This window comes from Heliangelus exortis, chromosome 1, assembly GCF_036169615.1.
Source record: "Heliangelus exortis chromosome 1, bHelExo1.hap1, whole genome shotgun sequence".
Lineage (NCBI taxonomy): Eukaryota > Metazoa > Chordata > Aves > Apodiformes > Trochilidae > Heliangelus > Heliangelus exortis.
The window spans coordinates 170,937,509-170,964,446 of NC_092422.1; the positions used below are offsets into that span (position 1 = coordinate 170,937,509).

Here is a 26,938-nt window from a genome sequence, read left to right on the forward strand (position 1 = left end):
TACTCTGAAGGACTGAGACTTGATTACAAACATGTATCAGACCTCAGAATTCTACAAGCTGAAAGTGACAGTGTTTTTGTTGCCACCTATACCACCCATATACCACAATAAACTTCTTTCACACTGACTTAGTGGATGCTATAGAGTCAATGCTGCACATAATCCCAAATGTGGGGAACTGGTTAGGGGGTGGAGGCCAGTAAAGCACTTCTGCTCCCTAAAACACATTAAGTGCTCACACAGTCCCTCTTACAGTCCCCCTGAAGCCAGTGAAGCCCATGACCTACAAGAGCTACAGAAATGGGCTGCCCTTACTGGACATAAAAACATGACTCAGAAGCAAAATGTTCACCAGAGCAGTGATGTTCCCAAATACTTATAATGGTCACATTTTAAGTCTTACATTTCTTTTTCACTCATATTTACTTTTTTTCACACAGAACTGAAATATAATACTCAAAACCCACTCAAAACACTCATTCCTACAAATGTGAAAAATCTGTTAACATGCTAGAGACATATATATTCAGTTACTCAACCGTGTACCTATTGCAGTAGAAAATCTCAATTAAAATATTGCTTAACTCAGGCCGTAAGACCAAGCAATAGCAGTTTTGAGTCTTTGCATTTTTAACTTTTTTGAGCTTCATTTTGAAGATGAAAGAGGAACATGTCCTGCTACCAATCACAAAACTCCAAAATCACACACACAAAAAAATCACTCAATCACAAAAAAAAACAAAGGCAGAAATCACAAAATGACCTAGTGGCCTAACAGCAGTCTTGCTACAATCAAGTATCTCTCCATCTAGGTAGGAAAAGTCAAATCTCACACAGCAAAGTAAAAAAACCCACCAACTGGGAGGCATAATAAGAAAGCTTCATATATAAAAACCAAAAGGAAACCCCATAAGTGCAGATAAACATTTAAAGTAGCTACTCTTCCAACAAAGGACCTGCAAGATTTCGAGTCACAACAATCCATTTTGGTGGCTCTTGCTGCTGTCAGAGGTCCCTCCAGCCACAGGCAGAGACTGTGCTCAAACACAATATAACCTGTCACCTATCTCCTCTGCTTGTCACACTGTTTGTCACAGGCAGCAGGAGACATCAGCTGTCAGCAACCATAAAAACTGAAAAATCATTTCTGAATCCTTGCCAGAGAGTTTCAGATCTTAAGAGTAAACCAACATGATACGGTTTATACTATAGGATGTCATACATAAAAATACACCAAAAGTACATTTTGGCCAAGTCTTCAGAATGTTAAGGCTTCAAAACTCACTGAATTCAATCACCACTTCCATCATCATTAAATCATCAGTTTGCTTAAGGTTTTATTTAGCCCTCTGATAAAAGCCTGTGAGGTTTTTGTGCCTGGTCAGCCCTGAAGTTTGCTCTAACATGTGACAAGTATTGAGCTTTCCCTCCTTCCCCACAAGGCATGTGTACTGAATCCACTTCATTTTGGTGCTCCTGCTTCTCTCAAATAAATTTACATAGAACTAAAATACCCAGAGATAAAGTACTAAAAAATAAAAAGAGCTTATCTGGTTCCCCATCCATGGTCAAGTTTACAATTTTTTAAGAGGGTTAATTGCAAGACAGCATTTCCACAATGAATAAGTTTTTCTAAGAGTTGAAAAATGAGAATTTTTTAATTGATTCTTATACAAAAATCTAAAAATTAAAATGGCTTATTACATATGAACATATTAATATAAAACTCCCTGAATATTAATATAATGTATATCTAAATTCCTCTGTAGCACTGGACAGGAGCCATTCTGGTCACCTTTCCAGCTTGCAAGAAGCAAAAGTGAAACATGAAGCCTGTCAAAATAGCAGCTATAGGCACTGAAATAAAATTTAGGAATTAACAGAATCAACACGCAAAGCCAAAGCAAACAAATCCTTGTGTGTTGTTACATTTGTGAGATGTCATATTTTTAAACTACATGAGGTTAAAAGAATGACAGTAATTTTCTCCTCAAGAGCCAATATACCCTGTCATATTGTTATGATCTGACTTTGCTGTGACACTCAACTTTTATTACATTTTTAGTTACTAGGTCTGTTAAAGATATTTTCTTTTTCTTTTTTTTTCTCTCTCTCTCTCTCTCTCTCTCTCTCTTTTTTTTTTTTTTTTTTTTTTTTTTTTTTCCCTAAGAGAACTGTAAAAAATCCTTTTAGGACAAAAAAAGACTGAAATCTGACACAGTGTAGAAAATAGCTAGAATTCATTTTAGAGCATGTATGGAAGAAAAAAAAATACACCTTGAAATATCTTTTAGAAGGACAGCCTGCAGAGTACAAGAAAAAGAAAGAACTGAGGGCATCACCCTGTACTTCAGGGGACCACTGACCCTGTGCATTCACCCAATCCACTTGCAAAACTCTGGGTTCTTTAAAAGGTCTTCGAGTGAGGTCAAGTTCACAACAGGCAGCCCATTGTCCTAGGAATGCCACTTAAAACAAAAGAAAGTGCACTGCTGTGTAGCTGATAACTTAATGCAAAGCACAGGAACACACAGATAAATTTATCACACAAATGTTTCCTCAGCTAACCTGTATTTTTTTTCTTTTTTAATCTATGGGGTATATGAACCCCATAAGGAGAGTACAGAGAGGATAATGATAAACTCATGGAAGGAAGTAGTGACAGTTCGACCAGAGAAAATTCCAGGGTTCAACAGGTCAGCTAGGACACAGAGTTCTTAACTAAACCATGATACAAATTTGATGTACTGAATCTCTTGCTCTTTCCTCCCTGATGTTCAGAAACACGTTTCAGATGTTCCTTAATTCTTTTCCTTCGTTGTAGTAAGCATAAAATTAAATCTCTTGGGGGTGAACAAGGCATAAGGTGCTCTCAATCTAACTATATATGTAACAATATATATTTGGTAACCTCACAAACCTGGGCTCTTTACCTATACAGGGTTCACCAGGCAGGGAGCACCAAATATTCACCATTTTCGTTCTCATAACAACTCTAGCTGGTGGGTTTATCACCTCTCACTTCCATTGTAACTGGACAGCAGTGACCACAGAAAAGGAAGACAGAAAGGAGAAGAGAAATCCACTCTGAATACAGCTCACCTACCAATATCTGCAATCTTTGCAGATGGGCTGTCCAGGCATGTGTCTGAAGCTAAATATCAAAAGAACTTATATCTAGATATATTTTTTCATCATTGTACTACCCGAATGTCATAAAAATCCCCTGACTGTGTTTTCAAGCACAGTCATAGTGATCAATGCCCTCTTCAATCACCTCTTAGCAACACGACAAATGTGGAGCTCCACAATAAAAGTTTGTAGGAGGATATATTCTCAGAAGCGTTTTAGAAACCAAGCTCAAATACAGCAGCTGGTTGGCATCATTAAATATTTTCTTGCTGCCAAAGGGTACTGAGAGGATGAGAAAACAAGACAACACAGAACACAAAAACTCCAATCCATATAGAAGGTGGAATCCTATGGTGAAAACTGCAGCTGCAAGCTCAAAAGAACAGTAAGTTTAATAAAAAGGTGACATAAGACCTTACAGGACATCCTTTGTCTATGTTTCACAAAGTTTTTCACTACAAGGACATTTGCAAATAATTGCAGAAAGGTATTCAATCCTTGCCTTCATTGCAATTAGGGAAGAGGAGAGATAAGAACAAGAGTTCTTCTTATGATCAGCTTGCTGGAGCACCTCCCTGTGAAGAAGGCTAAGGAAGCTGGATGGTTCAACCTGGAGAAAAGGAGGCTCCGAGGTGACCTTACAGCAGCCTTCCAAGATCTGAGGGGGGCCTACAAGAAAGCTGGAGTAGGGCTTTTTACATGGGTGTGTAGTGAGAGGACAAGGGGAAATGGTTTCAAACTTGAAGAGGGGAGATGTAGGTTAGACACTGGAAGAAATTCTTTGAGGGTGGTGAGACACTGGCACAGGTTGCCCAGGGAAGCTGTGGCTGCTCCCTCCCTGGAAGTGTTCAAGGCCAGGTTGGATGGGGCCTTGAGCAACCTGGTCTGGTGGGAGGTGTCCCTGCCCATGCAGGGAGGCTGGAGGTGGATGAACTTTAAGGTCCCTTCCAACCCAAATCATTTAATGATTCTCAAAAGAAACTTCATATTTTTGCTCTCATGCAGATCACTGCCTGTCTGTGCTCAGTTCTACATGTGCAAGAGCCTTGTGCACCAAAAGATCAGTCTCAGCCCAATGTCTTAATTGAAGCCTAAACTATGTTTTTGGTGCAGAAACTCACTTTGCAGAAACTCCTCTGGAGCACAGATAATACGGCTGTTCTGAGGAATGAAAAGATTTTTTTTTTCCTACTTGCAACTACTGCATTCAAATCTTACACGAGTTAGCATTATAAAGATGCATTTGAGTCTCATCAAGAGCACACTTGCTTTCATGGCTGGCTTGACCTTCTGTTACAAGATAAAAATGTCTCCCCAGAAAGACTGCAATGTGACACGGCGCTCAAGATGTACCCCTGATACAAGTTAAAATTAAGCTCAACACTACAGAAGGAGACACAGAGTACACTGCAGTTCCTGGCTGAGTAGAAGGATGTACACCCCCACACATAGTGGAATCAACAGCAGCAGAAGTACCATCTACAGTAACTACTAATAGATCAAAAGTGAGCATTTTCAGGCTTTATGTAATAATAAAATGTTCTTGAATTGAAGAAAGAGGAGGGGGGAAAGAATGTGGGGTAGAAAAATGTAAATTACTGTCATTACTTGGCCATTTCTTGCATGGTAAATACTGGAGTAAGAAATAGGCTTGAGTTCCATGCCCTAAGTCATGATGCCCCAGATATCAGAGGTAGCATATGAGCTGCACAGAACTGTGGTTAAAATGCACTGGAAAATAATAGATTTGGAGGGTGGGAACACTGTGTCAGAGGGACTGGCTGTGGCAGGGAGCAAGATGCTCTGATAGAAAAGGAATCGATTATCTGGTAACAGGGGTGGCTGGCCCACTGAAAAGTTTTGCTTGGGGGTATATTCTTAAAATTTTTATGCCTGAAATAACTGGAGATGTGAACATAAGAACTAATGAGGCAGATGTTGCTGTTTCTTTCCTTCTAACAGATGACTAGAAGCTATTATTGATTCCAGATATTATCTGCTATAATTGAAATCAGGTCCTCTCAGTGGCAAAAGCATTTTTTGAAGTTTTCAATTCGGACTCAAGTTGCCATTCTTTTACCAGGTTGAGACTTTTTGAGACACACATATTTCAAGGGGTTTCTCTTCTCTTGAACAGTTGAAAAAATACTCTAAAACGCTATGATAAATGAAATCAGGAGCTTCTAACATTATAAAGTTAGTATATTACTTAAAACAATAATTTACTGCTGTCCTTTTCCTTTATGATGGAAAATTGAGCATGTTTTTATGAAGTTTTTTAGCTGATGAGTAATGATGTGTGTATATTACCTTTGAGGAAGGCTCTAATTCTGTGATCTTTATTGCAGGTGTGTAGAAAACTCTCCTTTAATGTGTACTTATGGATTGTAAACACAACAGACATCTGGCACTGTAAGCATCAGCACAAAATGTGACATCAGAGACAGTGTATCACCAGGACAGCCATTAAAAAGAAAAAAAAAATAAAAAAATCAGACCAATGACTCTAACCAGGATACTGCTTATACACTGATGTCTGATGCTACTGAAGTTACTGAGGCTACTGAAGTTACTGACCACTGGAAGCAATGCAAGCATCTAGTGGTACAGCAACCAGAATTTGTTGGCACAGGATTCTCCTGGACCGGACATGGTATTTCTGTTTTTAATAACCAGTGATGGGTTTTTTTCTTCTATGAATTTTCCTAACCAACCTTTCCATGCATCATAATGTCAGTGTCCACAGACTCACAGTAAGCTTTCCAGTTTCAATATGCTTCCTTTTGTTTTATACTGCCTCTTAAAATTTCATTTTATGTCCCCTTGCTCATGTGGGAAAGTTTGAATAAGCAATTGCTTGTCATCCTCTCTTCACCTTGGCTGTACCTTTTCCCAGATGAAGCTTTTTTTCTCCTCAAAAGAACCTGAAGAACCTTTTCAGCTTTCTAAATAGGCAGAATTTTGAGAAGCATAAACACACAGAGGCATACAAATTTGCTAATGTAGACTGGCCAAAGCTTACTGTAAAAGGCCACCACATACACTGAGCTCTGCCTACATATGAATTGATCAGGGTAGAGATATACATATATATATATGATAGCATAGCTACATGCTCTAATGCACAAACTAAATGGGGCATTTCAGTAATGCACTGTGTTGCCTACAGGTACCCCAGGAGGTTTGCTGCAAACCAAAAACATGGTAATGAAGACAGTGACAGAAAAGCAGAGGTAAGGAGTGCATGTGTGTACATGTGTCAATCTGATCACCTTTGAACTGAATGTTATGTTTCTATAATAGAGGTAATCCTTAAATCTCTGAAAGATTACTGAGGAGACACACTCCTTTTATACACACACACATTTATATTGAAATGCAAGAATGAGATTTCTCTTGCCTGTATATCTTCTCCACAATTAAAAGGATCAGACCCATAGCTCAGATAATGACAGTCCAGAGCCTCCTATGGCTTTTGAATAACTCAAGTGCTGTCCCCGTGCAGCAAGCAGTTGTTGTTCTGAAGGACATGAGTGCTTGTGTGGAATTCTCATAGTAAGAACACTTCTTGAATAGCTATTTATGAAAATATCTGAAAGCACACGAAAGGTTTGTATCTATGTACAAGCTCTGAAAATAATTTATTAATGACTTTGTAAAGTAGAATATTTATATACAACTATTCTTGATATGTCTCAAAAATAAATAAAATAATAGTAATTTAAAAAGACCAAAAAAGCCCAAACCTAAGAAACCTCAACAAACCCTCTGGAATTCCTACTGTGAATAGCACCATCTACCTATACAGATGAGGCAGTTTCCAAGTCTGATATTCACAAAGGACACCGAGCTGCAGAAGGCTGTATTCCCCCCCTGTGCTGGGATTTAAATTCAGCAAGATAATAACCTGCAAATCCCCAATTAAAATGCTGCCAAAAAACACAGGACAATTTTAACATATGTAATCAGTGTAGTGTGACTGTTTGAACATTTGTCAATTTCTTCTCATCCCTGCATCTCAGCTACAGGCGGGGATGTTATCATCACTCTGAGAGAAGCATGATTGGTTCTCCCTATATCTGCAAACATTTTTGCCAACTCTTTCTTTTAGGTACCCAAGCTTTTTTACTTCATTACTTCGAAATAGCAACATCTTAACAATCCAGATAATAAAAAGAAATAAGTGGGAAAAAGTAGATTATGTTAAGATGACATTATCTATGAGAACAACCTTCTTAGGTTAAAAATAACTATGTTACTCATTATGACTTTTATTAAGTATTTCCAAAGGTCTAAGCATTTTCAAACTTTAAGTAATTGCCTTCATTTTTAATAGGATGATCAAGAAAAAGAGCTATTGTTATTTAATTTCAACTTAAAGTCTTCATGTTTTGTTCATGGCTTTTGGGGACCTAAAGTTTCTGATTAAAATAAAAATAAATAAGCAAAAAACAACCAGGGTTTTTTGTAACTATCTATATAGGTATAGTAAAGAAGGGAAGTGACTGAATTCACAGCACAAGTGCATGATCCAAGGTCCATAGAAGCCAACAAAGCCCTGTGGGCAGCAGGGTTGGATCTAGAAGATCTTTAAGGTATGTTACAACCTTAGCTTTTCTATGATTTTTGACAGCAGATACTGGATCTCAAGACAACTCTTCAGTGCATTTTGAACCCCATTAAAGCATCAGGTGGTACTCACCAAATCTTCCAAAAAGGTAAATTTATGAGACACAGAGTTTTACATAATTTCAAATTCAGATCCATTTTGATACTTCTGTATATGCCAGAAGGTTTGCTGGCTACCTCTCATATCCCTACAGAGCCAGCAGAATTGAATGGGAAAATTAAATGACTCACATAATTATAGACACAGGAGATATCTCCCAAAAAACACAACTTTTTTTCAGTATAATGCAAAGACAGTTATTTTAAAGTAGGCCTTGAATAGATGAGTAGATCCTTACAATTTCATGCTGACTTAATGTGAAAACACTGCGTATGGTCCAAAGTCTAATGACCACACATTTCCTCATTCTACTTTTTCTTCTCCCAAAAGCATTATAACACAATCTGCTGCTTTGATCATAGGGGGGTGTGGGAGTGTAATTTCACAGCCTTTAACAAACTTCAAGTAGCACCATACAGACAGACCAAAGCTCAGAAGACGTGTAGTCTTGTGAACTGCAAAAACCAAAACTGCAGTGCAAGCTGCTGCATTACTCTTGAGCAACTCTTAGAGTCACTCAAAGGGAATAAAATCAACAGTACAGTAGCTGGGAAACTCCCCGTGACTGGTGGCATCAAAGAGCTGGGCAAATGGGACTGATTTCCCCTTCATATTTCACATTTATATCCCTTTCAAGTAATAGTAGCATTCAAGGAAGCCAAGAAAAGCAGAGCAAGAGCATTTTTTTCACTAGTACAAAAGAGAGAGCACTTATCTTCCACAGTAAAATTTTTTCTAACAGACAGATCTGTCAAATGACTTTACAGATGAACACTGTGCAGTTTTCTTCTATTTCCTTTGGAACAGCAGGATTTGACTCTGTACTTGATATGCCACAGTGGAAGACAGTAAAAGTATCACAGGAAAGCCAGTGGAGCCCAAGCACACACGCACACACAAATACAAAAGTTAATACCTCTTGCAATTTTCAATGCCATTATTTTTCAGCTTTCTGGTATCATTATATTTCATATGAGTTTTAGTCTCCTGGTAATCCATACCTCTCTGACATTCAACCATTTCAATATAAATTTATTTAAAGAATTTTCATTTTACCAGTAAGAGCACTGTTCATTTTGAATTCAATCTGCCTGCAATCTTCTCTCCAGCATTTTGTAATTCAAGGAACTATTCTGCTTTTGTAAGCTGTGAGTCTTCACTACATCATGACTTAAAATGCATATTTGTTAAATGTTGGCTGTTGGCTGCACAGCAAAAAAATACTGGAATATGGTTTTAATCCTAAGTAATAATTTATTTAGTGTGAAACAAAAGCCCTATCAAATCCTACAATAAACAAATTGTGCAACTTAGCTAACATTAAAAAGGACCTGTAATTGTGAACTTTCTGTAGCCTGTTCTACAGGTCAGTCAGTTCTCTGTGGACATGAACTCAGTAGCAGAAAAACACCTGAAAGACAGGACAGTTTGGCAAGGTGTGGAAATAAGTAAAACTAAGAAAGACAATAATTACAAATCACTTAGAAGTACCCTGGCACATGTTTTTTATCTTAAATGAGGCAGAACTTTCTTGATCTAGTGTAATTGAGGTGTTTCAAAGACACTGGAATACAGCTATCAAGACTAGAAAAGCAGAACTACTTGTGAAAATCCTCAGAGACTGATGAATACAAGCTTAAACATCCCACTCTGGCTTTAAGATAGCTTATTAGGCTTAATGGTTGGACATAACCACTGCACTTTACAGCCTGATTTCAATAGTTGTGCCAGCAGAATTCAGTGTATTTAGCCCTGCCGAGTTTCATCACTAACCCATAATCTCTATAATGTTAAAACTTAAAGAGATATTTGATGTAATCCCACAGGTATCCTAAAATGTTTGACCAAATAGAAATGTAACAAGTACGTATGCTTTTTTTCCTAATCAAAGCTCTGAAAACTTAAAAAAAAACCCCAAACCTGGATGCATACATTTAACAACACCTCTGTGGTGTTACAGTGCCCTTTCAGAAGTGCAAATGTAGGATCCTCTTCAAAAATCAGAACATTCACATTCTGCTCATGCTTGCCTCTCCCTCCAAAATCAAGGGTGAAAAGTGTTTAGGTTCAATTGGCAGCTGTTTGTAAAAGAGCACAAGAGCATTAGAAAAATGTATCTGAAAAGTATACTCAGACAATTATGATAATGAAGATTGCTGACAAGGGAGTGATTATTCTGTTTGATGTGATGGGGGGAAGAAAGTGTATGAGCAAACGGTCCTCTTCATATGTTTATACTATGATTCACTGGTGCATCTGAACATTTATCTATTCACATACAAGCCCTTAAAGAGAGATGATTCTTTTGTTTTTTATCATATTGGGAGGGGGCTTAAAACTACCTGCCACTGAAGCTCTCCTTATACATTCCTCTAGATTTGGCACTGAAGCCCAAGAGTAACCACAGGAAAGCACAGAAAATAGTGATGTATTTCTGAAAACCTGCTACTGGGAGGCACATGCTATCATCACACTGCACCATGAAGTACTTCCTGAGTGAAATGAGTCAAGAGCTCAACAAGAAACTGGAATGTCCAAGGCAAACCAGATAGAGGTACTTCTTTTCTTTGATTATTAGTTGTCCCATCCTCTTCCAGAAGAAAGAAACTACAGGTCTTTTTTCTGAAGCTCTTAAAGCCACAAGTAGTAAAAACTGTTCTGTAAAAAACAACAGGCACCTAAATAAACTTATGTCAGCCTGGTGTCTGCCAGCAGGAATGAACAAAGATGAAATAAGCTAACTCAGATCAAGCAGATTTGAAATCTATCCATTTGGTCACTGTCCATGCCCTTACATTAAACCATACAATATACTTGTTTTGCACTGAACCACAGTACAAAACCTACAGACTTGAGGGCAAAGAAGCTGTCAAAGTTCACTTCAAAGTGGCATGGACAAGGCAGGGAATGAAGGGGAATGGAAGTCAAGGAAAAAACAGTAGCAAAGAATCACAGTCATAGAATGGTTTTGACTGGAAGGGACCTTAAAAGATCATCCAGTTCTAACCCCCTGCATGGGCAGGGACACCTTCCAGTAGACCTAGTTGCTCCAAGCCCCATCCAACCTTCCCTTGAACACTTCTGGGGAACAGGCATCCACAACTTCCCTGGGAAAGCTGTTGCAATGTCTCACCACCCTCATAGTGAAGAATTTCTTCTTAATGTCTAACCTAAATCTGCCCTCTTCCAGTTTAAAGCTATTACCCCTTGTCCTATTGCTACATGCCCCTGTGAAAATTCCCTCCTGAAGGAGGTCTCCTTCAGGTACTGAAAGGTTTCTGTAAGGTCCCCCTGGAGCTTTCTCCAGGCTGAGCAATCCCAACTCTCTCAGCCTGTCTTCATAAGAGAGGTGCTCCAGCCCCGGGATCATCTTAGCAGCCTCCTCTGACCTTGCTCCAACATCTCCGTATCCTTCATGATGAAAGAAGAGCAGAGCCTCTTCCCAGGAGGCTTCTGTCCTGGAAGGGAGTGCTACCAGGGAGGGACAGAAAACAAACACCAGTTCCAGGGCTAGAATTGGCCACAGTGCCACAATTCATCAAGAGGACCATAATACCACACATAATACCACATATATAGCTGATATAATTACTATGTTAATTTGAAAACATTAATTTCCTTAATTGCTCAGTTTTTTTCCCCACAAGAGTCTCCTGGGGATCCAGACATAGTAACATAGGTCTTATGGGATTTACCAAGTACCTGAGGTAATGAGAAGACAAAGTTGTATTTTCCTTCTGTGGCTGAAAGCCCCTTCTGAAACAAAAACACGAAACTCAAGCACAAGATCACATGCACAAAGAAATTCTAGAAATAAGTAAATTTTATTCAAATGAACATTTACTAAGTGATGAACCTCAGTGATCATACCTGTGGTTGTTAGACATGTGGTTAAAAAAATATTTGGTCAGGTAAGAGAAGGTGAACTGATTTTCTGCTACTGCACAGCTATTCAAAAAAGATTTTTAACAACTACCTTCAGAAACTGGTTCCCAATTTATAGGGCTTTTTGCTTTTTATTGGACGTATTAATTCAGAAGCTAATTGGCAGGAATAAATCACCCAGACCTTACCACTGTCAATTAGAAGAAACAAAGCATTACAATTTACATATTTGACTGCACCATGTACCATGTCCATGGTGTGTCATGTCCATGTCCTGTAGTCAAAGAACAAAACTGTACTGTTCAGAGGAAGTAAAGACAGATTGTTACAAATTACTCTGGGAGTTCCTTGCATGAGGTTTTGCTCTCTGGTATGAAAGCTAATATGTCAGAAAGCAATTTATTCACCATCTAAGGTTTGATAAAGTAATTTAGTACAATAAAATATCCAGTTTTCTTCTTTCAAAGACCAAGTCACATCTGTACACTGCTGCAGGAATAAAGCAGTCCTGCCCAACAGCAATGATGGTGCTCAGGAAGCCAGCAGGCAAGAAGCTAAGTGAAAAAAACAGTCCTCACCAATCTAGCCTAAGAAAACCTTTCAGAGTTTGGCAGTTGCCCATAGAACCATGTGCAAGATGTACATAGCAAATAAGTCAAAGGACCAGTTCTATCCTATGCTCCATCTCAAAGGTCAACACATCAGGTAATGACTGTAGCTGCTACCATGACAATAAACGAGCAAACCAAAAACCTGAAGTTAAGGTATAAGCAAAATTCTGCTTAATTAGAGTCAGCTTGTGGCAGATGGTACTTGAAAACCAATGCATAGTATGTTCAAAGCTCCAAAGCATATGTAAAACCAGTTACTGGGGCACTCAGAAATTCAGCCACTATCAACATCCACTGTGAAGCCTCTTGGGGTAAATGGAACAAGAACCAGAACAGGTTTTAGTTAGAGAAAGACAAGAAGGCTGACAGGAGATTTGCATTATCTTCAACTGCAGCAAAGAACTGAACTTTGAAGAGTGACCTAACACAGAAGTATGCAAATTGCTAATGATACAGAAAAATTAACATGGAATCACTACCCCTGTCTCCTCAAAGCATAATTTAAAGGAATTAACTATCTGACAGGAGGTTTGAAAAGAACCAAACACTGCTTTCACAAAGGCATAATCAAGTTATGGAAAATAACTCTCACAGAACACTGAGGGTCAAAAATAGGAGGAATTTTAAAAAGAGGTTATAGATATAGAAGAACTCAAGTACAACAGCTCTAAATGCATGCTTTCACTTTGGAGGATTTTAAAAACTATGGTTAAATCTATACTTTTCTTGTTTCTTACATGCTCTCCCAATGCAGGGTTAATGGAAAGTTAAGAGACATCTGTGCCTGGCAGCTTGACAGCTCAGTTTGAATATTCCACCAAGCAGTTTCTGATACCGACTTCAGCTTCAGGAGCAACATACAGGTGTTGAAAATTCATAAATCACATGGTCAGTAGATTGCAAAGGCATTTTTCAAAACTGAGTGAAACAACCCCTTAGGACTAATAAGATGAACATCTTATGGCATGTCTACTATAGAGACATTTCTTTTTAAATAAAAGATTTTCAAAACCATTGAAAAGAATCAGCTGCTTAGAGCCAAGTCAAATAATAAATCTGAAGATGGTTAACAAGAAATACTTCAAAAACAACAGTAACTTTCCTTAGACTTATCTATCTTTAATTGTATGATTTAATACTCCTGCACATCCACTGTTCCGGATGTGATTTAGCAACAGTTTTTGATTCATATCCTACACACTAATCAAAATTGTTACATGTGTGTAAATAATCAATAACACACCTAGCCTGTAATTGGTTTATTCTGCCTGACAACAAACTGCAAAAAGAATTGCATTTTAAGGAATAAGAAAGAAAGTAGCTGCAATGAAACCCATAGTTAAACTTGGGGAAGAAGACGAAAGTAAGGAGCACACCAATGCTTGTGCCTCTACCATTCTTAAGCAATTTAAATACAGTATATTCAACTCATTTATAAAAATAAGTAGTTTATTAATTCTAAAATTATTATCTCAATTAAAAGAAACTCTTTTTTTCCATTTCACTAAGTTTGTCTGAAATATCAGCCAACAAAAACTGCCAGGCTTGCATAGAAATTCATTAGTTCCAACAAGCAGCAATGATGATGGTTGTGGTAATTACACTCATTGGTGGTTTGGTTACTTGTGCCAGAAGGAGATACCATTCTGTGACCAACATAATCCTCCCTAATCCTTGAAGGCTTGCATCTAAACCACTCAAGTGTCCCAGAAAGGAAATTACATATGAGTGAAACCAATCAAGTAGTCTGTTATGATTTTTCAGACTACTTTCCTAAAATGTACAGAAATTGGATGATTTTAGGCTTTTGGTCTCCAAAAGAACTCAAGGTTTCAAGTGAACAGAAAGAGAATCTATTTGTTCAAGCACATCTTGTGGAATTTGCAGCCTTTACATTTCAGCTGGATTTAACATGAGAAGAGAAAAACAATGAATTTTACTTAGAAATACCCCTGCCAACACTTCACCCTTTCTAAAACAAAAGATGGTATTGTACTGATGATGTTGATGTTCATCTGCCCTATTGTTTCTATTTTACTGTTTCAATTCCTTCCCCTCCTTTTATCTTTTTAAGGCCTGAAAGAATCACTAACATTGGCACATAATAAGCAACAATCAGTAAAAGGAGTGATCAGTGATGGATTAATTAAAATTAACAGTTACACTAAAGAGATATCTAATTTGTGCCTTTGTAAAAGCTGCACAGCAATACTTGGGACACAAAAAAGCCTGGCTGTAAGTGTGGACATCCATCACACCAGAATACTGAATTGATTAATGGAATTATTGTAATCTAGGGCAGCTACACACCAAAGCAAGATTTAAATATCACCTTAATGATTCAGCCTTGCAACTTGCTTTGCCCAGGCAGACTTTTTAAGCACAGTCCATCAGGACTAGAGATTTACATGTAATATTCAGGGATGACCTGGTTTCATCAACTTTAGCCATATTTAAGACTAGGAATGGGAAGCAGGATTAGGTGACAGGACAACGGTATTCTGGCTTCTACATTTTAGGATAGGGTTTTTTCCTTTATTAATTACTGAATTATATTTAAATTATTCTAATGTTAATGAAAGTTTGAAAGGTGTTTAGTTTTATTAACACAAGAACTAACTAAAGCAGAAAAAAAACTGGGCCACTTCAGATGAGTGTATTTTAATCTCATTCATCCTGAATTTAGTATAGTAGTGAATGAGAAAGATGCTTTCCAGTTTTGACTCTTGATAAAAAAACCTCTTTCCACCTTGAGAAATATATGTTTTAGAAACTAGAATTTCATACTAAATTACCATTTTTTTCAATTATAAAATTATTAATGCACAGGAGCTGTTTATTTATGCCTTTCAAAATTCTGGATTATTAAAAAATGACAACACAGGGCCCATGTAGAATTACATATGCTGATTGCTAGTGAAAGAGATTGAAGTAGCAGCAGAAGTAGCAAAACAGCAGAGTAAGTAGTTTATGCTTACTCACCATAAAAAGGTACCTAATCCTAATTCTAGTACCCAAGAGACATCTTTCAGAGCTGCTTTGATATCTCTGCAAGAAACTACATTCAGCCAGACATGAATACCCAAATATCAGAGATGCTGTTCATGTACATGGGCTTTGCTTTTCTCATATTTCTAGTATAACTGAGATGGGAAAAGCAAAGACACTACCAGGCTTCCATAGCTGGGGTGAGAGAAAGAATTATCAAGCAGTCATTGCAAAACTTAGGCACAGGACAAATGTTCTAGTTGGGTTTGCCCAGTAATTCATAGCTGACTACCATAATCAACAGTGTGAACCAGCAATATTTTGCCTGATATAACTTAGAAATTTAAAACCACCAAAACAAGACAGTATTCTCTTAAATAATAATAATTAAAAAATAAATCAAACACCAATCCCACAAACACCACCACCACCACCCCAAAAAAGGTCCCAACAACCCATAAGCAAAATCAAACAAACTAAAAACTAAAATGCAACCAACCAACAATGAACACCAAGGACAAGGATCAGTACAAGATGAATCAAGGATCAAGACCTTAATCCAAGGCTTATGATGAGACATTTTGTATTATTCCCCAAAAGACAAAAGAGGTAATGTAAACGTGTTAAAATTACTGTAGCTCACAACACAGAATTCACTGGATTTCTCAATCTCATTATAAGACTCTAAAGTAGGCCACAGCAAGTTTAACAAAATTTGACAGAAAGCAAAGATTAAGGGGTACTAGTATGCAAATCACCTTCCTGGAAAAGTTGATAATTTTTTCCCCACCCCTGCCATGTTTTTGACCAAGCTTCAACTAAAACATGATACATTGTCTCTGAAAAGATAGGAATATTTATGTACATACCTTTAAAAATATGTATTAATGACAAACCATGTGCTTTTAAGCCACTTAAAATTGATCTAGAATTCTTTCAGTATTTATCTTTCCTTAAGTAGTGATTTACTGCTGCTCAGTATTATTATCTTAAGTGATATGATTAGAAGGTATTTAAGAAATTGAATACATTATATAGAGATCCAAGTTCAATCTATACATATATTTATAAACTTTCAAAATAAAATTATACTCCCAGAACTCAGGCTTAATAAAGGATTTAATCTAACTGTGCAGAAAAGTATTTTAAAACAAACCTCAATTATGTGCTTGTGCAAAATAAGAAGGAAAATACCAGCTTTTTCTCTGTGAGCAACATTTGCAAGTTAAATTTAGGTAACCATATTTATCTGAATATTCAGCACATTCTGAAAATTATGGTTATTAGTAAAACAGAGAAAGAATGACCCACGAATGAGTCAAGTCTGCAAAGTGTCTGGCTTCGTTGTGTAACAAACTATAATAATGACTTTCAGTACAAAATATGCTTAACACTTAGTAAGTTAAATAATTCAGTGAAATTTGTCTCTTCCCTATATTCCATGAGTTAACTTGGACATTTAGGATATTAGAACTTCAGAATAGTTTTGTTTTGTCTGAGGGAAGGACAACACCTGACAATAAAATTCTTCATTCTAAGTAAACTCCTATAAAAAGCTCCTGAATCACATTATTAAATCTGAGAGAAGTATTCTGATAGATACTTATTGTACCTGACATTTTGTTTCCAGCTCAGTGTTTGGGATTTCATGCTGGGAATAGAGCACTGCACTCATGACATCATCGTTTAAAAGTGAGATGCTATTGCACCCACACTGCATTCAACAGAGCATGTTAATCTTATTGAATATGATTACACCCAGGAAATAATCTAGCTAACTCCTACCAAGCCATTATTTGGTCTTTTCTTCTTTAACTAAAATGGATACAGTTTAATGTATTTCTTTACACCCTTTTAAAAACTAGCATTTTCAGACTTAAGTGCTGTACACTTACAGGGTTTTGATGGAGAAAATTATACTGATTATTATATAGTGACAAGGTGAAACTGTGCATCTTATGCTTTGCTCTCTGTATTTTAAGAGCTGTAGTACTGGACTCATCTTTTTTTATCAACATATAGTCATGTTTTCAGGTGTCTGCATTGTAGTCAATGTAGCTGTATGTAAGGGAAACTTCCAAACCCAAATCTTCCTTAGGATTCAAGAACGTAACTTCCCAACACTGTTTAATGAAGATTTAAAGATTTCAGCAAATCAATTGCAACAGTTCAGTGTATCTGGCTACCCATGCCCAGGTTATACCATGAGTGCTTTCTCCATTGCTGTGTGTCAGCCAACTGGCATGCAGGTGGGGAAAAGTTATCAAGGATCATTAAACTTTAATGACCGAAACCAAACCAAATCTGTTGCAAAGGGAAAAAACTCCAAGGTAGAATAATTTTTGTCAATTATTAATGCAGATTTTTGCTAATCTTGGTGTCAGGTGGGTGGAGATGGAGAACTTTGAAAGAAGCAGCAAAAGGAAGTGGAAGAATTGAGGAATCTGAGAAAGTTGCATAAGGGTTCTGCAGGAGAGAGAAAGACGGGAGTTCACTCCTATACCAGGGAACTCCTAGAAGGAGGACAAAGGGAATGTGTCAGCAACTCAAATTTCATGCAATGTGAGGTAGGAGGAAATAGAATGAGCCTTTTAAAAACTCCAATCAAACTTTTTCTCTGTGAGGAATGGAGGAATTAGGTGGAGAAAGCTTTCAGAAATATACATGGTCTTAAATGTTTTTAGTATTTTTTAAATGTAATATTTATCTGGACAGGCAGCTGGAAACAGTGCCAAAAAGGTGAGAAAAGCATCTTCTCAGGACAGAGGCATTCTGAGATCACAAGTGGTCTCATTAAATCAGAGATGGCTCCAGGACCCCACTTTCATGAAGGGACTGTGCACAGATAACCCTCACTAGACAAGTGCAGATGAAACGTAAGTTGAATCTACTGGGACCTAAGAAACACCAAGACACAGTGAAGGGACACACAATACAGCTCTCACACATATATATTTATCCAGAGAGAAGTTTAACATATGGGAAACTACAGACACCTTTAAATCTTAAAATAAAGGGGGGCTGCTGAATTGGGAGATGCTGAAAAAAAAGCATTCAGTTGTTGGCTTCTCAGCCTTCTGTCTTCCAAGGACAGCAGTGTTCATGGCTTGGTTTTGTTTTCTTTTATGATGTGGTCATTCATCCTCAAGGAATGGGATAATTCCAAGAGTAACTTGGAACTCCAGAAGAGTAATAACTCCAGAAAAGTAATTCCAAATAAACCATAAGCAAGTAGCAGATTGCTATGGTTTCTAGCTTACATGGACCATTTCAAAGGTGAATGCCCTTCCTGAGTAGTGCTCAGCATCCCTTCCTATTTTAGAGCATTATTAATGTCTCCTGTTTAGGCATAGCCCAAAAAAAAAGGCAGTCAGCATTTCATATTTGACATTTAAGGACTTCAGTATGAAGTGACTTGATACTAATTACTGTGCATGAAACCTCAGTGTTGTGATTGATCACTCAAAAGCACTGCAATAAAAAAATAATTAGTTGTGATAGAAGGACAACAGAAATGTTTGGAACTCCTGATAGCTGATGAACTGTCTAGTTGTACAAAGCCAGAATTCCACAGGAAACAATGCAGTAGTCTACAGGATCTGTATTTACACAAATAGATGAATTAAGAGGATTAATTAACATTCCGGTGCGTCAAAGAATGGAAACTGTCAGGACAAGAGCAGGGTAGGAAAATTAAAAGGTAAGAACTAATGTTTCTAGAAAAAAATAATTAGCAGCCAATTTATCATACTGCAACTACCAACCAATTTAATATCCTGAGGGGGCTTCTGACAAGCTAGAAGGGGAAAATTAAATAAATTGTCTGAAACAGATCTAGGGCAGTATTCTAGGTCAGTATGCCGAGAGAGGGAGTGCTGCAGAGGGCTGGGCAGTGGCGGCTCTGCAGTATCCCAGCTGCCAGCGGGCGTTGCTCTGGGCACAAATCCCACAAAGGAAGTGAGATAGGAAACTGGCTCTTTCAGCACGCTGACCTCAGTGGCAGAACAACCCATCCTGTCCTCTGGGATTCACTCAAGCTGACCACAAAGGCACTAGATGCCCCCATACACTCATTTTTACAGCCGCGGCTGTAGTACTGTTATTTTTGGAGGAAAACTTATTTAATCACAGAGATACTGTGAAAAATCTGTATACTGATTCTTCAACATGAAGAAAAGTCATAGCTGGGATTCTCTTCCCCATGAGCAGGAATGTGCTTGTTACCTTCTGCTCTCATTTTCAGCAGCTATCAGGCTCCTCCATCCTATTTTAACATTGGTGGGGGGATTTGGCCATCTCACTTCATAACAAGCAATTAGGAAAATAAAGCAAACCAAGTATTCCAGAAAGACAACCAATGTGACTGCAGTGTAACTGGTGGAAAAAAGTGTTTTTCTTTTTTTCTTTTCCCACCACCAAAAAACCAACAACCAGTGAACACACCCAAACTCCAATATTTACATTAGTTTCTCAGTCCAAAGTATTACAATATGCTTCTTCAACAAACTTCCCCACACCCTTTTCTAAGAACATATTAATTTTAAACTCACAATTACTGAACAAATTATGCTGCCCTAAATAAATCTGTCAAAGTTAGCTAGGCCATGCCAAAATGTTTTTTCAAACCTGAAAGACTGCAATTTACCTTAGGGATCAAGTTAGGCATGCCAGTGTAAATCACAAATATCTGTATGCCAGAACAAACATTCAAAAACCGTCTAAACTGGTAATTACCTAATAATTACCTAATTCATTTAAATGGATGACCATCAGCTAAAAAGGTAAGGCATTCACTAAGTAAGTCTTGATTTAAAACAGGCCCAAAGAAATGGTTCTAACATCTAGAAGACACTAGTCAAGAGCACAATATTCATAGAACAGGAGTCCAAAGTGATTTTAATTTTGTTTATAAAAATATATGTCAAGAGCTTTAAATGCTCAGGAAGGAAAAAGAGGAATCTAAATGAATCTCAGGAGTGGCTGCTCATTCACTTAAATGCAGCTCAAAGTGTTTGCTTACACAGGAACAGAATTTGAACAGCTAGTCAAACACATGAATCTCTAAAAATTTTTTTTTTTTTTCATTCATCTGATAGACCTGCAACAAAGCATCATTTTTAGTTGCTGTATCCAGAGCAAACAAAAGGCCTGGTCACTGCTTGTGGAATTCATGTCTACAGCTAAAGCTGCCTATGTGAGATCAAACGAATAAAGCACTTATTATTTTTAAATTACTTTACCTGCATTTTTTGCTGTAAATATGGCCTACATATACGTCATGTTTGTGGATACAATTTTGCACCCATCTTACTTTTACTTTTGAAAACCTCAAACATTCTGGGAGTTTGCCAATTAATTTAAAATAAGATACATAAATATTAGGATTTCATAGGTAAAAAAAGTGATTTTTCTTCCCAATATACAGCTTTTGAACATTTAGCAGTCCCTCTAATAAATTTTGATACCACATTCAGGTATCTCTGAAGCTCTGAAGACCTAAGTGAAAGATGGAAAGTAAGCCTATACACAAAGTTACTTGCTTTTATCTTTCAACAGAAACACAAGTGGATTATATATGTTGTATTTCACAGCATATAAAAAACAGGTATTAAATATAAGAATGCAGATGTACATCACTTCACCTTCATGTTTGAAGATGGGAGCCTGAAAACAGTACATGGGCCATTCCCCCTGTAAGGCCCACCTGCATTATCCACTGGTTCTCCGCATGCTTGGCATTGCAGCCACTGCTCCTCACCTCTTCCAGAAGCAAAGTTCCCATAAAATACAACTTTGAAAGCTTCTGTTAATTCTTACTAGCTAAATTTACCAGGGTATTCATGGCAAGTTCCTACTTTAAATACCTTACATAACCCTGTAGTTACTAGTAAACTAAGATGTAGGTATTGAGGTAACAATCCACTTAATGCTCTTAGGATGAAAGAAATGGGGAATTCCTACTGAACTTCAACTTAGTAACTACCTTATTCAAGAAACACCAAGTTCCTCCACTGCGTTACAAAGGTTCAAGAAATGAAACATTAGAAGAAACCTGAACTATTTCCCTGTATCATGTCTGAAAATTTCCCAGCCTTCCCAAGAACACACACAGAAATTTGAGGCCTGGCAAGGCCATTATGAACTAAGAAGCATAATAGTTGCTTAAAAATAGGCAACTATCATGTAACCTTTAAACCACATGCTTCATGACACAGGCTATACATCTCCTTTAGAGCAAGACCTCCACCAACACCTAATGCAAGCACTTATCAAACAGACCTGCCAAACACACCCGCAGCAACAGTCAAGAGATGAAAACTGGGAAGTACAAAGCAGAGTTCAATGACGGGAAGACCACTCTATGCAATTAATATTAACAATTTATAAAAGAACTAAAGCAGACATTGCTTCTTCAAAACCCCCAAAATACAAGGAAGTACAAAGGGACTTTCTTCACTTCTTAAAATTTATTAAAGGCTTCAGCAAAACAGCAAGGAGGATAAGCATATTAACTCAAGCCTTGGAAAGCACTGCACACACAGAACAATTTGTTACAGAACTAGAAATACAGAGCAGCAAATGTTTATCTGCTAGCTTAAACACATAAGTATCAGCCTAGAACAAAAGATTTCTTTTTTAAACAGCTTGTCAACACTTCTGTGATCTACTATTTAATTGAGCATGTCTTGTGTTGGTAAGAACCGGGTTGCATGTGTGTTTTCCACTTAGCACTGTGGCTTTCCAATAGCAAATTCTCCATCAGTAATTTTTCCACCCAAGTGAAGTACTTTGTATTTCTTTCATCTGTTGAACCTTGTTCCCTTCCAACCCCATAGTGTTATCTCCAAGATGTTTTAAGCAAAAACTTCAGTGTGAAAATTGTGAGAAAAGACACAAGTATTCCTTTGCTATGCATCAATAAAGCTGAAGATACCTGCCTTCACTGCAAAGCTGCTCAGCTTTCAAGTTACTTCCAAAACTGTGTATCAATATGTAAAGTTTTATTTTCTTTTTTCTTTTGTTTTTCTTCTAACTAGTAAACAAGATATCCATATGCACCAAACTTAGATATTATTAATAAATGCTGGCATTTACCAGCAACTACTTTTAAAAATATTTGGGCAATCGTGGTCTGTTCCCTTGAATGAGATTAAGTGCCCTTCTTTCGATACAGAAAACCAGCAAAATTTAACTCTCCATTCTCTTTTTCATACTGGTTTCCAGCAGCCCTTCATTTGTTGTTTTGTGTTTCTGAAAAAGGTGTATTCACAACATTCTAGCTGCATAACTTTCTTGTTCCTTTTTTCATTAAACTTCAATTCCAAGTTCAATGATTTATGTAACTAAATTTTGACTGCCACAGTGCATTTAATTTGTATATTCTAGATGACAAGAATAATGTATGATTACTTCCATTTTAATAACATTATACATCCTTTGAAAGAAAGATTTTTATCTATATTAAATACTATTACCCCAAACAAAGCCTTGAGCTCTCATCCACTTTCTGTAGGACAACTTATCAAGAATAGCACATTCATTCCTAGAAATGACCTCCACTCAGGATAAAGAGCTTGAAAGCAGCTATTCTCTATGCTGACAGATTTGTAGAAAAAAAAACAGAAAGAAAAAAGTAAAAAAATAAAATAAAATTTATATCCACATAGCAAGCTTATTTATAAATTACTACACCATGAGGAGGACCTCAGGTTACTTACTACATTTGCCTTCCATAAAACCAGATACAATTACTTCCTCAGTGTATTAAACTGTACTAATTTGTGAGCTGCTTTGTTATGAAAGACTTTCAAAATCTTTTTCTGATTCTAGATTTCTGGGTAACGTCCAGATTTGCAAACTAGACACCATGATCAGCAAGCATCTTAGCTAAACACCATCTACATATCTGGATAATGAAACTGCCTTTCAGCTTCCAATTAGTTCTTGGCTTCTCTTGTAATTTCATATTGTCCCAATAATAAGCCTGTAAATAACCATTTTAACTTGATTTCTGACTAATAATTGATTCACTAATTCCATCCACTTCAGTTTTAGCTGTGACATCAGCACTGAACACTGCTCTGTCAAAAGCAAATCACCATGTCAATGGATACATTTTCCATATTTTTCCTGTTTTCAAAACACCTGCAGAACCACATTGGTTTTAAATACCTCTTTTGAATAGGATACAGTATCAGCAAACTGCCAGAATCTGCCAATCTCATTCTCCCAGCCTACAAATGAGGAATCCGTAATTCAGAAAAGTATATGAAAAAGTTGGGTTTTTTTCTTAACATAACTGACTAGTGCAAGTGACTTCATGTGTTTTCTGCCTGGCTTTACTGGGTCTGAGGTTCTGGTAGCAGTACTGACCTTTGTTGTTACTAATGTGAACAGCAGGGAGGCACCACCATTTTGGGCCATGTCACCTTACTTTTACAACCTTCCACTGCATCAAGTCTGAAAGCATGTATTAAACTCACTGCAGCATTGCTCCCTTCAGATAGCAACCTACTGACTTCATGTGCTCAGTCTTTATAAGACACATCCCAGTTTTTAACTTCATTAGACTTCAGACAAAACCCATGGTCTCTTTTCTCAAGTCTTTCAAGGCAGTTCTTAAACTCTGAATAACCAAATAACCCACTGAACTCCACCTAATCAATTCTTGAAACATTTTTCTGTATACTTGGGTATCTTTTTGTGTTAGGCTGAATTCCTGATTTAACAAATATTAGTCTAAGAGAACACCAAAGTAACAAAAAAAAAAAAAATGTAAAATATCCTCTAGGCACAGAAATGAGGTTCAGCTCTGGGCTATTACAAGAAAGCAAATCACATTAACTTACCAAAACTTTAAAAAAAAGTAAATGCTCGAGTACATCATAGCTTCTGGCAGCATAATCTTGTAAGTACACTATTAACACATTATACTATCCATAAACAGAGAAAGAATTTGCAAAATAACCACAGCATATTCCTTTACTTACTACTTGTACCAGGTTATGAGTGTGGTTATGAGTGTCAAGGATTCAATAACTTTTTTCATATAGTGCCAGAAGTGAAGCATTCTTCTGCTTTGTTTCCTTTTGTGCTTACTTTTGTCATCACTACAAACTTTTAAAGACACACTTGGGAAATTCAAAGGAGATGGATACATTAAACCAGTGACACAAGGAGAGTAGAGTTTAGGTTAAAATAGAGGCTAGAGAAGTGTAAGAGGGGAAAGGCAAAGAATGAAGGTAGGAATTGTGAGACAGATTCCTTTCTCCTCCTCCTTTTGAAGTCCTAGACTTTTTGTATCTGGCTTCTAAGTGAACATAAGAAAAAACTTTGTCACCATGAGGCAGTCCAGCAGTGCAAAAAGATGCTCAGGAAGGTTGTGCAGTCTCCCTAACTATAATTTTTCAAGGCTAGCAACTGGAGAAAGTGCTGAATAACCATCTCACCTCACAGCTGACCCTGATTCAAGCACAAAGTTGGACTACAGACTTTCTGAGGTCCCTTTCCTCCTGAATATGCTGTGATTTATTCTGAGTTCTCAAGCTGAGTTTGTGACTAGAGTTCTAAAACGTGCATGAAAAGAAAGGGGGAAGAAAACCAAACCCAGACAAAAAAAAAACCCCAAAACTATTAACTAAATTCTGAAGAGCCCTTTTACTATGTTTACAGTCTTCCTGCTTGTTGTCATGTTCAGTAACAATGTTAAGGATAATGTTTGATCTTCAAAAGAAGGAAGAAAATCTATTATTCTGTATTACATCTAAATTCTGTTTCTTTTAAAAGCCGTGTAGTTGTACGTTTTGTACCCAGCTCAGATGAGTCTACAGTGAATACAACTTCTATTGAAATGAAGACAGACTTTTCTAAATTAAGCCTGAAACTTTGTGTTTTTCAGAACAGCCCTTTGCCTGAGAGAAAGGGGGATTTCTGATGAACCACTAGGATTAACAGCACTCCCACATGTTGCTCAAGTACATTTGCCTGGGTTGTAGAGATCCCACTACTGTTGGCAATATGGTATCCAAAAAAGATGTAACAGCAGTTGCTTGGATCTGCATATTCCTGCACATACTAAAACAAAATCAGACATAGGAAAAAAAATTAAAAAAAAAAAAAAGAAAGGATAAGTATCAAAGTAGGAAGACATAATAAAAGATTTATGTAATTACAATGAAAGAATAAATGACAACTATGTTTGTCACCTGAAATGCAAACAAGCAGTGTGCAACAGAGCTAAAACCAGACAGCTGGCTTCCAGATTTCAGCTTTGCACGGCAACTAAAGAGAAACACCTTTCACCTCATTTTGCTATATATAAAATGCACTCTCTCCTGCAAAACTAAACATTTAAACAAAAATAACATCAGCAGAGACTGCACCTATTATCTTAAGGAGATCATGGGAGAAAACACATGATAAGAATGCCAATCCCTTAAGAAGGATCAGTAGAACCAAAATATCAAACATAGACAGTGAGTGGAAGGGAGAAGGTAACTCCACTTCTGCTTTTATGGCATAGATGTAAAAATTTGTATCATTTTAACAATCAGCTGAATCTGGGGACATCCCAAGATTAAGACAACCAATCTATTCACCAGCAGACTGACAAAAAAAAGACTCATTAAGTAATAGGTTTCACTGAAGTTTAACTTCATTAAAAAAAAAACAAAACAGCCCACAAATATTAAAAAAAACAAACACTACCCAAGCCCCAACAACTTTCCTCTTCCACCCACCAAGCAGCAAGTTGTATCTACGAAAAGGTAGGAATAAAAGAAAATTTTAAAAATCACAGGATGGTAACAAGATGTTTTGATAGAGCCAAACCTCTTTGTTAGCATACACAGAATTGTACACTTTGTGGCCCTCACTGATAAAGTTCTATAATGACTGAGCTGTTACACAGCCCAGCAGTCATAATGAAGTAAGGGGGGGAAAAAAGTGGAAAAAAAAAAACCCAACACAACCAACAAAAAAACACAAAGTCTTGTGTTCTCTTTTATCCAAATTACTGCACTGTGAAAAATTAACATTCTCTAGGGTCTGCATTTTAAGTGAACGATTGCTAGAAAGAAAAACATCTATTGGGTCATCAGTGAATTCCTCTAACAATGCAAAATTACATCTTGCAGTACACAACAGTGTTTAATTCAGTCTAGATAAGGTACCAGTCCATGTATCTTTCCCACTGGAAAGAGCTGTGCTATATAGTCCAAATATTCTGTATTTAATTGCTAGCCAACAGTGGCAGGGAAAAACTCTCATGAGAGCTTCATTCTTTGTAGAACCTTAGTTGTTTCCTCCAACCTCATCTATCTATCTACCTCAGCTATCGTCCAGCAACCTCCACGATCCCCCAGGTGAAATTCTCTCACCCCAGCTGTTTTTCTCTCAATGTATCTTGAGAGAGGGATGATAAAAGCTGCACATGCTCATGCAGCACTTTCCCCTACAGCAGCTCTGTCCAATATTGATTCAGTACAGACCATTCAAAGCAAGAGGCAATTCTCGAGGCCATGTTTTTATGAGACTTGGGAGTCTTGGAGGCTGGTAACACTAGTTATAAGCAATTGCAGGAAGCCAAATAGGG

The 26,938-nt window shown here is 37.2% G+C and overlaps 1 protein-coding gene across 6 annotated transcripts in view; it reads right to left on the reverse strand.

Annotated features, from left to right (window-relative positions):
* Window positions 1-26,938, reverse strand: part of DOCK4 (dedicator of cytokinesis 4) — a 233,927-nt gene that overhangs the window by 149,990 nt on the left and 56,999 nt on the right. The gene's annotated exons all lie outside the window — the stretch shown is intronic.